This window comes from Dysidea avara, chromosome 2 (genome assembly GCF_963678975.1).
Source record: "Dysidea avara chromosome 2, odDysAvar1.4, whole genome shotgun sequence".
NCBI classification, from domain to species: domain Eukaryota; kingdom Metazoa; phylum Porifera; class Demospongiae; order Dictyoceratida; family Dysideidae; genus Dysidea; species Dysidea avara.
Genome location: NC_089273.1, coordinates 36,005,311 through 36,019,255, shown reverse-complemented (window position 1 = coordinate 36,019,255; position 13,945 = coordinate 36,005,311).

Here is a 13,945-nt window from a genome sequence, read left to right as displayed (position 1 = left end):
ATAATTAGGCATTGATTTGAATAGTGTAAGGAACGTAACTCTTCTGAATTTGTTGAAAAGATGAATTAAGCTTCCTATTTTGCTGATGTTATGTTTGTAGGAGTGTGTGGGCTGAAAACTGTTAAAAAGATTAATATAATCTAATAGAATGTTCAATGTATTCTAATAGAGTATTCACCATTTCATCTTACAAAATCTTCTGAAAAATGAAGGGATTAAATGCTGACATTACCTATGTGTGTATTATACAGTTACCAAGAAAACACCTGTCCATTTTAAATTTACACATTTACAACTTGCTACTGCTTATGTAAACACTGTGGCCTCTCACAGTTTGCTTATTAACTATAATAATGCTTCACATTCTCCTAATATCTCACCTAAAAGCAAATAGCTGTATGCTTCATTATAGACTATAGTGAACACATACTCATGATGAGAAGTGCCACGTAATGTGTACATTAAAATGTGTCTGTATTCATTCACATAATTGCCATCCTTGTCATATCATCATGTTGATCATTAATCCACTGACATTATTCCAGTAATAACCATCAAGTGTGGTATGTGTACACAAGTAACACAATAACATGATCAAGGATAATCATTGCCATGTTACAAGATACTGTAACATTATTTTAATACTGTTCTGTTATAGTTTACATGTGTCACTCCTTAAACATTGATGTGTACTAATTCTTGTTCATTCAGACAATAGCTTTACTGTAAGTTCTCAGAATTGTTATTTTATCACCCTTCAACATTTTAATACATTGCACATTCATAGACAATATAGCCACTAGTGTGGATACACTGAATTACATTGTGAATGCAAAGTAGTTTGGCAGAAAAAACTTTGGCAGTTCAGCTTAATATAGAGCAATATACTGAATAGCTACAGTATTTGGCCAATTAAAGTTGAAGAATTTCCTTAATTTGTCAAACTTTCATTACTTAATGTAGATTGTCCCCACATTACATTTATATCTGCCTGCCACTGGTATTTTAAAGTGCTAATGGTCTAAAAACAATTTTAAGATGTCGAGATCCATGTACAGTTATCCAAATAGCTACACACATATCCTTCTCAATCTGAGTTTATGCTAGCACTGAGGAGGAAGAGGATTTATACATAGTTGCATTGACAGACTGTCTTCCTACTCATTACACACTAAGCATACCATCGGGTTTGGCTAAGCATATGTTTTAGCCATACAGTTGTCTAAAATGCCAGTTATACACTGTGTGCAAGTACTGTACATTTCTTATTCGTTAATAAGATGACACACAATTCAATGCATTCAAAGTAATATTATTTAGCATTTATATTAAACTCTGACACATGCCATCAAATTGTGGGTATTGTTAACTCCAAAGAATAAAACACAAGCTGCTTCATACTGACACAGTCAGTAGCTCTGTACTGTAAACTAATGCAAGATGTTTGATGTCATTGCAAATTGGATGAGGCTGCCAATAATCAAGCAATAATCAGATGAACACCATGCGAGACAACACTCTTAACAAGTCTTCCCCTAAAGTCACCTTGGCTCCCTTTCATGCTGTCGGACTGGTAGGGAGCACTACACAGGGACCCTCAACAATACTTGACTGCAGCTATGAGCATGACGATGTGTGCACTTATACAAATTAGTATTTGGCATCAATATAAATTTTATGAAAAATAGTATTATGTGAAAATTTTCTATCTGCCCAAAAAAATACTGGGGCCAAACAATTTTTGGGCACACTTGTGATTTTTACAAAATTGGAGAGAATTTGATCTATGGATACAGTACATACAAGTTGAGCTGAATCCTGAAAACAGCTAAATAAGAAAAGAGGATTTTTTCTACAAGAGAAATAACATTTCAGTCAACCAGATGATTAGTTATTGCTATTAAAGCTTTACAGTGACCAGCACTGAAGGTCTGAGTTAGTGATGACAGTAAAAGTGTCAAAAGCACACACCTGCAGTTTGGCGTCATTACTAATTTGGGTCGTAATGAACCATGTATTTTATGGCTTCCTAACAGGAAATGTATGGTGAATTGTTTTCATCGGACACAAATGTTGTGAATGAAAATATTTAGAGGGTCAAGCAGTATTACAAATTAGCCAAACTTCAAGAACATGTGTAATTGTATACTTAATGAGTTATTAATGTTTTTGAGGATTCAGCTCAATGCATACATACCAGTAGTATGATGTTCTCTACTATCGAAAGAACCAGTTCTCATGATTCTAGTAGTCCAATGCTAGGTTTTGAGTTCAGTTTTTACCAACTACTCCCAGCAGGGTTTGAGTTCAGCTTTACCTTTAGGAGTGGTACTGAACCAAATGTTTTTCTCAATTAGGGACCAGTCTATTTTGCTTTTTATTCTACCTATTTTTCTTTCCAGCAATTCTTTTATTTTTCACCTATTATGCTCCATATTTTGCTCAACAATTATAAATTTTGCTCAGCACTGATCTTTGTTAATTGAATATTTCCAAGTGCAAAGCTACAGTTTCGCCTTACAGTGACTGTTCTATTAGAGTATCTCGATCAGAAATTACTTCTAACATGTAAAGCAAGAAGCCAGCTAATATTGCTTAACATGTGTGACTGTTTTATTAGGGTACCTCGATTGTCACTTGTTGTTCCTGTAACAATTAGCTATGCATTGTCGATATTTTAGCGTGTCTGACTGTTCTATTAGAGTATCTCGATCTTTTGTGCAATTTTTATGTCCACTTCACAAAAATTGCACCTATTATGCCAGCATTTTGCTCATTGCTTTTACCCAACCATTATGCTAAAAATTTTGCTGGCGAAATCGACGGGTCCCTATTCTCAATACTCAAGTATCCAGCACCTGCCTATTAGTGTACTTTTAATTTGTCTGTTATGTATGCTCTGCTACAGTGTTCAAATATTCAACTCACTTTGCTATATTATTGGGGGGGCCATATATTTGGATTCATCATATATCAGTTTTCAAGGAAGATCCACTATTAGATTTAATAACAACACAGCTACACTAAGTGGAGGAGCCATAGCTACACTTCGACACTCCAGCGTTACTTTCACAGGACATTCAGCAGTGGTGTTTTATAGTAATGTAGCCAGTCAAGATGGTGCTGGTGTATATTCTGCTTTTAGCAGCAACTGTAGCTTTAGTGAGAATTCTTGTGTTACATTTCACAGTAATATCGCACAACAAAAAGGAGCAGCTTTATAATTATTTGAAAAAGTGACACTTACCATAAATGGATGGTCTAATATAACATTTAATAATAATACAGCAATAGATAATGGTGGAGCACTATTCATGGCAAGTCAATCTATTGCAGTGTTTAAAGGATATTCCACTATAGCATTTGAGGACAACAGAGCTACTCTAAATGGTGGTGCTATATATTCTTTTAACAATTGTTCAGTCACATTTGATGGACATTCAAATACTGAATTTTATAATAACAATGGTATATTTTATGGTGGAGCTCTTTTTTTACATAAAGAAGTTACCATTATTTTTGCAGGAAATTCTCAACTAACATTTTATAAGAACAGAGCCACAACTGGTGGTGGAGCTCTTTTCATAAATGACTACTCAACTGCTACATTCACCGGTGACACTAAAGTGAGGTATTTCAATAATAAAGCTATTCATTCTGGTGGAGCTGTATACTGTGATAGCCAGTCCAGTATTAGCTTTGATAGAAACACTTCAATAGAATTCGTAAACAACACAGCTGCATCAGGTGGAGCTTGTTCTATATTACAATCTAATATGTTGTGTGCTGGCAATAGTTCAGTAGTGATAGTAAAGAATTCTGCTGATCTAGGTGGAGCATTTTATGGGTTTCACTCAAGTATGCTGTTTACAAGTAACACTTCAGTAAAATTTACAGACAATGTTGCAGAGAATGGAGGAGCTGTGTATGCTGTGCAGTCATCTTTAACATTTACAAAATACTCTTCAGTAAATTTTACAAATCACACCGTCATAGAGAGTGGTGGAGCCATTCATATCAGTGACAACTCCTCTGCATTATTTCAAGGTAATTCTAACATCAAATTTTCCCTCAACACTGCTGATCGCTATGGTGGAGCTATTTATGTTGAACTAGCAACACACAGCTCCCAAAATGTAATCACATTTACAAAAACGGGTATTACGTTTTTAGACAATACAGCTTTGAGAGGTTCTGATATTTATGTAGACATACCAACATCATGCAATGATACTTGTTTACAAAACAGTATTGTTAGTACTAATAACGACTCTTTCATAACCAGTCCAATTCACAAGTACATCTACACACCTCCTAAAAAACTTGAATTTTATAGCACAACTACATGTGTTGAAAATGACACTAACAAAAACTGTCAAACATATCTAACTAGAAACATAATGCTTGGTCAGGAAATTATAATTGATGCTTGTGTGCTGGACTACTATAATCAACCTGTTGATGGAACTCTTTTTATAATAACTGGTGAGGATGAAGTTCATCAATTAATTAATGGATCAAGTTATGTGCTAGTAGTGACTTGTGAAGGATTCCGAGGAGTTAGAATAGTAGGAGAGGAAGTTTCTGATGCACTTAATTATTCTATAAATATCACTTCACATGATGGTAGCAAGTCTGACCTGAAAACTATTTCTCTGAAGCTAATAATTGAATTATCACCATGTCACCATGGTTTCCATTATGACAATGACACTCGAAGGTGTGTATGCTACAGTGATAGTGACATTGTGTTTTGCTCTGGTAGTACATCATCTATCAAAAGAGGTTACTGGTTTGGTGAAGTTGATAATAAAGCTACAGTGACAGTTTGTCCTAATAATTATTGTAACTTTGCTTGTTGTGAAACTGTTAATGGATATTATGAACTTTCACCAATGAGAACTGATCAGTGTAATTTACAAAGATCTGGCACTGCTTGTGGTAGTTGTGAGGATGGTTACACTCTTTCATTTGATTCTATAGAATGTGTAAGTGTTAGTCAGTGTACAACTGGACAGACAACACTGATTGTCACATTATCAATCATATACTGGATAGCCATAGTTATACTAGTGTTTATTATGACATACTATCATGTTGGGATTGGTTATTTGTATGTTATTACATACTACTATAGTGTGGTGGATATTTTGTTGAGTGACACTTTGTACACAACACAAGGATTGTTTACAGCTGTTAGCATTATGTCCAGTATTGCTAAGGTGACACCACAGTTTTTGGGACAACTTTGTTTGGTACAGAATATGGATGGAATTGACCAGCAGTTCATTCATTATGTACATCCACTAGCTGTCACTATCATTTTATCTGTTGTCTGCTTGTCAGCAAGGATATCTTACAGGATTTCAGCATTTGTGAGTAGGGGAATTATTCATGTGATTTGTTTTCTTTTACTATTGTCATATACGTCTGTTGCCACAACTTCATTGCTACTATTGAGATCACTGACATTTCATAATGTGGATAAGGTTTACACTTATCTGTCACCTGACATAGAGTATTTTCATGGACGTCATCTACCATAATTATGTTATTGCAGCTATTTTATGTACACTAGTTATTGTGATAGGTCTACCACTTCTTCTTCTACTTGAGCCATTCCTGAATCACAAGATAAATTTTACCAGGATAAAGCCATTGTTGGATCAGTTTCAAGGATGTTACAAGGACAAGTATCGTAGTTTTGCAGCTTATTACATGTCATGTCGACTGGTGATTATTCTAATAGTCATTTCCAATTCATCTAATGATAACACCACCCAGTATCTGTTGATTACTGTAAATACTTTATTGTCCTTATTGCAGGTGACCATTAGACCATATGCAAGCAACTTGCTTAACATGTTTGATGGGATGATTTTACAGTTGATGATTGTGGTTTCTATGCTTCCACTTGTTGACAATTTTGATCAAGATTTGTTGTTGTCATTTATTTTTATCACAATTTTACTTCCATTAGGAGCTTTTCTGATGATGGAAATATACCTTTATAAAGAGACTATCAAAAAAGTTACCACAACCTGTATGCCACCTAAACCAGACACTGCCACTGACAACAATGAGGTACCAATGAGAGACTTTGTTGATAGTGTTGTTGATGATACTAGCAGGAGGAATGCTTATATATGTGAAATGTAAGTGATGTTGCTAATCTATGTATACAGCAGGTATATAGATAATTAATTTGTGACTGTTTTAAAACCTGGCTTGTAGGCACTTGCTCAGTACATGCAGGAATAGAATAATTGCATTCTGGAGCTTGTGTTACAAAGCCAATTAATTTAAGTAGATTAATAAATTTTTTTGGCAATTGCATAGTCATAGTGGTGATACGCATATCTCCTCTTCAGTTATGAAATGTGACCGGGCCTTTGAAAACAGGGTAGGTGGTACTAAGTGTATCGCAACAAATAACAGTGAACATGCCTTTGTATAGATGTTGAATTTGATCCCACAGTGCCACACTAAATCTAACATGCTTTAGGAATTAAACTAACCTAAAACCTGTCTGTGGTTTGTCATAATTATCTTGACAAACTGAAGTGACAAGCTTGGTGATGGCTTAGAATAGGAGCCAATCTTGTAGAATCCAAAAAATCAATGATGTCATAGCAACTGATTTCATAACATGTAAATGAGTATGGTAGGTGTAGAATCATGTGACCTGCTCAGACACGAGTCACCAGAGAAAAAGTAGTCCATCCCTCTTACCCAACTTCATTCATTGCATATAATATTATGTGCATTAATTACTGTACAAGTTATGAGTAGCTGTTTACTTATCCTTATAATGTATGTATTACTTAATTGCACTATCTATACTTGATACAAGACTGCTATTCATACGAGGTTATGTGTACACATATACATATTGCATACTTGGGTAGAAGGCAATTGATGTTAAGAAACTTTAACTTATTTGATATAACAGTGCTGGTGGTTATAATTGCTATTGAGATGCGTTACTGCAATCTAGTACTTACACATATTGGATGACCTATTTGTTTCATTCGATAATTGATATTTTATTAGCTGCTCCATTTTGTTTCTTGTGTGAAAGTTTATTATACCATCCCTACCCAATGATTTCCTCAGTTGCCCTTTCCTCAAGTAATTTGTGTACATAGAGATATTTGCATTAGTGTTTATTTGTTAAGCGTGTTGTGTATACTACATGGCTTTGTTAAATGTGTGCTTAAATGTTTTTGTGTAGGAGTGTCTATTGTAAAATGTTCTTACAAAATTTATAAAGTATTACTAAAACACATTTTGTCGATCTCATTATGGTATACAAGTTTTTCTGGATGTGCATGTACAGTATGATAGTAACTAATTGTACAAATTGATATTTAATTTATTAGCTACAAACAATTTGCTACGTACCATAATTGTTGTTCATTATTTGCCCATACAGTAAGGATACAGAGGATGATGAAGCTACTCACTGTCGTGAATCCTTCATTGAAGTGATGAATGAGATTGAAGACTGTTAACTTTGAGATGTAAACATTGACAAATGTGCAGTATGCAGAGTAACACACATAGATTTTCTCTTTATCCATATTTTAGATTTATGTACATTTGCATTACCCTCATTAGCTTATGGTGTTATGTCATAATAATTATGGCTGAGTAGTAGTAGCTGCTTGATTTCTTATTGAAGTTGTATAACATGTATGGATACGTGTAGATTGTTGTTTAGCATTACACATTATTATGTACCCTGTATTTTAAATGTGCTATTAAATTTGATTCAACATTGTCCTTGTGCCTATTTTGATGTCTTTATGTTCTGGTTTGTTTCATTGATGTGGAATTGCAATTGGAGATGATAATAGCTCCTTGAAGATATGGGGCAGTGTAATGAGTAGATTTATTTTAGTTTCTTCATAAATTTTATGAATGTTTTGCATGACGTAAATTTTCATGGTCTATTTAAGATTCAGAAGTAAAACTCTCTTTGATATCACTGACATAATTTCTACACTTTGTAATGGTTTAATTTTTCTCCAAATGGTCAAAAAGTTCATCAGCTTTATACTAGCAACTCTCAGTGCATTTGTAATGCTAACAGGCAGCATTGTTCTCTTCCACAACCAGACGTTTACACATGGATACTATTATAATTATAAGTAATACACACATGCATGTATATGTATCTATATGCAAGTATTTCATGTCTGTGCTTATACAGGTATGATTGTATTATGATTCTATTAATACATAATTTAAAACTAACAGTTTTTCTGAACAACATGTGTACCACTTTGTATCAAGTGAACCTTACATGTATTCAGGCTTGCACCACATTTCAGTGGTCATGCTTATGTAGGTATACCTGTATGTGACTAGGTCTGGGATAACTGGGCTTATCACCCATGACAGCAGATTTGATTTTTCATCAATAATGCAAATAAACACATTATCAAAATCAGCTTTACTTGAGTGGTATGCTTCTGCTGGCTACTTTCCCAAGCACAGTGACAATCCGCACCAGTGCTCTGTGGTGTTGAATAAAGCCTGTGCTGTAAATGTGACCAGATCTGCGAAAACTAATCTTATAGCCCTTCCAATTGCATGTATTTGACAATCCATTACTTGACTTGTGTGTATGCTACCAGCCTGAAATTTTGTCACTTTACATTCCCACCTAGTACAATCATTATGTGAGTCAACCTCACACTAATTGCAACAAAAGCAAACTCAACAGATTTTGTTTCCTTATTATGTCCTCAATGACAGAAAAAAAGTCCTAAGAAATCCTCATGGGGGAATAGTGTGAAAATCATTGAAGTAAAAACCTACTTTTTGCTCCTTAATGGTTTGATGTTTTTTCAAGTGTTTATAGTCATATCTCAGCTAGGGTACTACTTATATCAAAACTTATTATACCATTAAAAAGCTCTTACAAAGACGAATCTTTTGGTATTAAAATTATCACCTTAGGACAATGTGTTAATGAATTACAATCAAATATAATTAATAATATACAGTGCTATCAAAGAGACTGTAGCAAATGCCCTTATATGACTACTCAAGTGTGTCAATACCATTGTCGTGAGATATGTTTGTGCAGCCAGTTCCCTTGTAGTTACCCCAAGCAGGACTGCACTCATTATTGTGCTTCTTGCACGAGCATCTTAGTGTACTGCAGTCATGCTGGCAGTTGCATCTGATCACCCATAGCAGATGTTCAGGACCAGGAGGTAGCAATGCTTGAAGTGGCACAAACCCCTCTACACACTCTTGCTATCCCCAGTCTCTGGGATGAAGTTCTACAGCTGATCCTTTTCATTCTTGAACTTGAAGGTACACATGAAGGATGTTGTTTTTTGCTGCTGCTGAAGTTAGTGATAAGGATTGTGGATTTATGTGGGATGTTTTTGAAGCCACCTTTTCACAGAACCATTTATGTCAGAGGGAATCTAGTGTGTCAGTTAACATTCCATTGTAGACTAGTGCTAGAGCTTTCTCTCCTGCATGTATCGCATCATGTGTGGAGGCTGAATCACCTTTGCTTGCTCACGAAACATACTGCTTGCTTTGAACATGCTAAGGGATGTCTTTTTTTCCAATCCCATTGAGACATGGTGTTCCCAAGAATAGCATGGATGAAGAGGATGTTGTTACAGATGTCTTGACCAAGTTTTTCTTTTGCGGCTCTGATGTTCCAGATGTAAAGCTTTTTTGTGTTTTTCTTTGGCTCAAGATGAAAGAAGATGTCATGGTAGTCAAGACTTGTGTGATAGCAGAGCAGAACAATGATGTCAGTGTCTTTACCAACTAGCATAGTGGTACTGGTGGTAGCAGATTGAACACTCTTCTGAACAATCAAAAGATCAGCATCTCATGGTGCATGGTAAGTTTTGTAGTTACTTTTATACTCAGCATGAAAATAAATTGCTGCTCATTTGTTTGGTTGGACAAAAACTGGTCCTTTTTCATTGTGTTGGTCATGTTAGCAGCAACTGTCACAGTTGCACCAGCCTTTCCTTTTGACTGCCTCTGATGTGTCATATCTTTTGGGTTCATATTTACATAACTATCAAAATACAACTATGGCATCCTTGTACTACATATTCTATGTACTGGTGGCAGACATCTCCATAATAGAACCGCGAGACCATGCATGGGATGCATTGTAGAAGTGTTCAGGATATACTGAATGCCATCATCTGGAATATCTGCTAGGACATCACTTTCACAAATCTTCTATATTGCATCAGCAAGTGCTGGCTAACTTCTACACAGCTCATGTTTGAAGGCTAACTCCAGATTATCTGATGATTACACGACAGTAGTAAGTCTCTGATCTGAAAGAGGAGCAGTGGATCAGCCTGAATCCCTCCAAAGATGACCAAAGATGACTAAAAATCTCTCCTTAGATGACAAAAGTACAGGCCTGCCATTGCTTGATGTGCTTGGCATTGGATCTTCTAGGTTGGTGTCTTTTATTATTTGATGTGGGTTGCAGTATTTGCAGTAACATTTCTGATGTACTACTCCCCCGAGCATAGTACAAATGCTGTCATTCCTGGAAATACTGACGTGGTTGATGGTTGAACTACCCTTTACTGTTACAGTAGACAATGGGACACCTGTATCTGCAGAAGTCTTGTAGATGGTGCACAATACAGGTTGTGCATCCGTTGCTGGAAGAAGAATTGAGAACTATGATATTTGAGTGAGTTGGAATACTGAATGATCAACTTACCTTTATCTAAAGGTCCCTGGTTCATTCCCGGGTTTCAGCACCCAATGTCAAGATTGACAAAGTTTGCCCTGGCTTGTTCAGTTAGTTAGTAAGTACTCTTCTCATGCTATCACCAGCATTAAAAAACCACTACAACTACTCTGCCTTATATACAATACAATGTTGGGCCTGATTATTCTCATTGGTAGATACAATATTTTGTGCATTCACAAGATAACCTTTATCCCGCTGTTTGAAAACATTCAAGCTCACTATAGCATGCAAAAACATGCATAAAGGCATTACTACAGTAGTTACAGTTGCAAAAAATGTACATGCAAAGAGTAAGCATACCCAGGATATATTTAATTATAACTCATTAACACATTTTCCTAAAGTGATAATTTTAGTACCAAAAGATTCATCTTTGCAAGAGCTTTTTAATGGTATAATAAGTTTTGATATACGTAGTACCCTAGCTGAGATATGACTATAAACACTGTAAAACATCAAACCATTAAGGAGCAAAAAAGTGGGTTTTTATTTCAATGATTTTCACACTGTTCCCCCATGAGGATTTCTTAGGACTTTTTTCTGTCATTGAGGACATAATAAGGAAACAAAATCTGTTGAGTTTGCTTTTGTTGCAATTAGTGTGAGGTTGACCCAATATTCTTGGTAAAATGCCTGCACTACCATAGTACTATTCCTGGATGTAATTGTAAGACAATAGGTTAAACACATGATGAGTTGTGAACTCATCAAACTTGGAAATTTGGAGAGGCTATAAGACCCCTTTTGCAGATCCGGTCACAAAATATTAATGTCCTTTCATTTTAGCCAGTTCTAAGACCTGAATGGCCCATAACTTGGCTTGATTCATCCCTATGCCTCAGTAATTAATTTCATACATTTAGGTGCAAGTGATACATGTATATGGTAAAACCCCTCTCCATTCCTAGGACTATAATAAAGTGTTCATATTACAAAATCACAGAAGTACAGTACCTTGGTCCAAATGTATGTGCACCACTAGAGTGGGAGTATAAACAGACGCCTGGTTACCAAGGCATCCAGGTATCCCTATTGAGGAGTTTTGTGCCTATGCAGCCACATACAACTTAAATAGGGCTAAGTCCACTACAGTGGGATTCAACTTAATAAAGAAAGTATTACTGAAGAGATGGTACAACATTCACAAGAGGACACATGCTATGGTCATCTCTGTAATTTAAAGTCAACTTGTCCAATATGGCCATTTTTGGACTTGCTAGAAAGGGGGTTGATGCTTTCAATTGGAGCTATACATTAATATCCAATTAGAGAAGTATAAATTAACTACAGCACATAGGTGATCTTTTCAATACAGGTGGTCACTAACTTTACCTAGACATGTAAGACTAACTTGGCATGGCCTTGTTGCCAGTGGTGGTTATTAGAGGTGTACACTCCCATATATATAGCAATAATAGGATGCAAATTCCACTGTATACCACAAAATAATTCATTATGTCTCTTGAGCCCATTGTGGTCCCACTACAAAAATTTTATCAAGTATAGACCATGATTTATTTACAAAAAAGTTGGAAATATAAAGGATTAAAGTTTTCAATACAGTAGTTTTGAACCATAATTAAGTAGATATCTCATAATTTAGGGATCACTGGAAAGGTCAATCAACAGTCTTACATTAGTGAAAATTATGTTTAAAAATATTTACACAGTGCTAAGTTACAGTTGATTTTGTAACTAGCTATAGAAATGAACCAATTTTTCATGAAATATTCAAAATATTTGTGGTCATACAGTAAATCAAAACTATGGAATGTATGGAGCTAAAAATTTGCATGATTGATAAGCACCACAGGTACTACAAACACACCGAATTTTGTCAAAATCTGAGAGCTAACCCAAAATTCCTTGTTGTTTTGACATGGAATGGCCCTTATCTTAATAATTATGGAGTTTGATTTTGGATCGAAAATAATGTTTTACAAGAAATATATACTTATTATTATAATTACTAAAGTGATGGATTAACTAGTGAAACTGATGGATTGATGAGTAGAAATACATTTCAGAGTGATACTAGCTTAAGTGTTATGTTTTCAGGTCAATTCATGGGAAAGGAAATAAGATTTGACACCAAGCATAACATTATGAAGATTAAGCACCACAGGTTGATATCAGTAGTGAAGGGTTCAGCTGTATTAGCAACTGATGAGGATTGTTGGTATGAAAAGACTACCAACAATCAAAAAGGCGGAGTGATAAAAGGCAACTATATGGATAATGTGGTAGAAGATCTCCTAGAGGTGTAACATCCATTTTATAATTGAATATTTATCATATTATTTTGTATCACTTCTAGTAAAATTGTTGGGATTTTCATACATGGAAGAATATAGTAGTGGTATTGTTATATAAATAACAATTGTTATGTTGTGATAGGCATTAAAAAAGTAGCACTTTTGCCACATTTGTACACTCAACCTGAAGGTTCTAAATAAAGGTATTATTTAATGTCACTATGTATTGTTATTCTTTTCATAAAATGGTTTGTAGCCGGAGCCTTTTTCTATGCATGACAATTTTCTCTAGTTAAACACTTTGTTGGTGCACTAGAATTTAGTGTCTGCAACTAATAAGCAAATCAACGATATTATATACTGTACTGAAAGTTTTACCATCCTACATATGCGTATGGATGGAATAAGGCTATCATAGTCAATTCCACAAATGCATGCAAAATCACAGTATTATGAAAACAATTTCAAGAAACCTCATGGCAACTTTATGTGCTATCATGTGCATTGTGTTAGTTGCAAGAAATTAAATTATTATGATATAATGCAGTGAAGAAAATAGTGGCAGTGATACAAAGCAGCCAATGGATGAAAAGTTATGGTGGTGACAAAATCAGACTATTAGCCTTACAGATTTCAATGTGAGATAACTCATAAATTTTCATGTAAATAAGCTAGTGTCCATTTGGTTCTACTTGGGGTACTTAGAGATAATGAGTTACTCTCTAGAATTCCTATGGATATAATCACATGAAAATAACCTGGTAGACTCTTGTAAGCGTTCGAGCGCAAATCGGATGGCTGCAGGTTCGAGGCTACCTAGGTCCAGTCATGGATTTTTTCTCCTTTCTCCAACTTTTCAAACACACCTTCAGTAGTTAAAGTCTAAGTAGCTAAAGTCTTTGAGCAGGCTGTAGGACCAGGT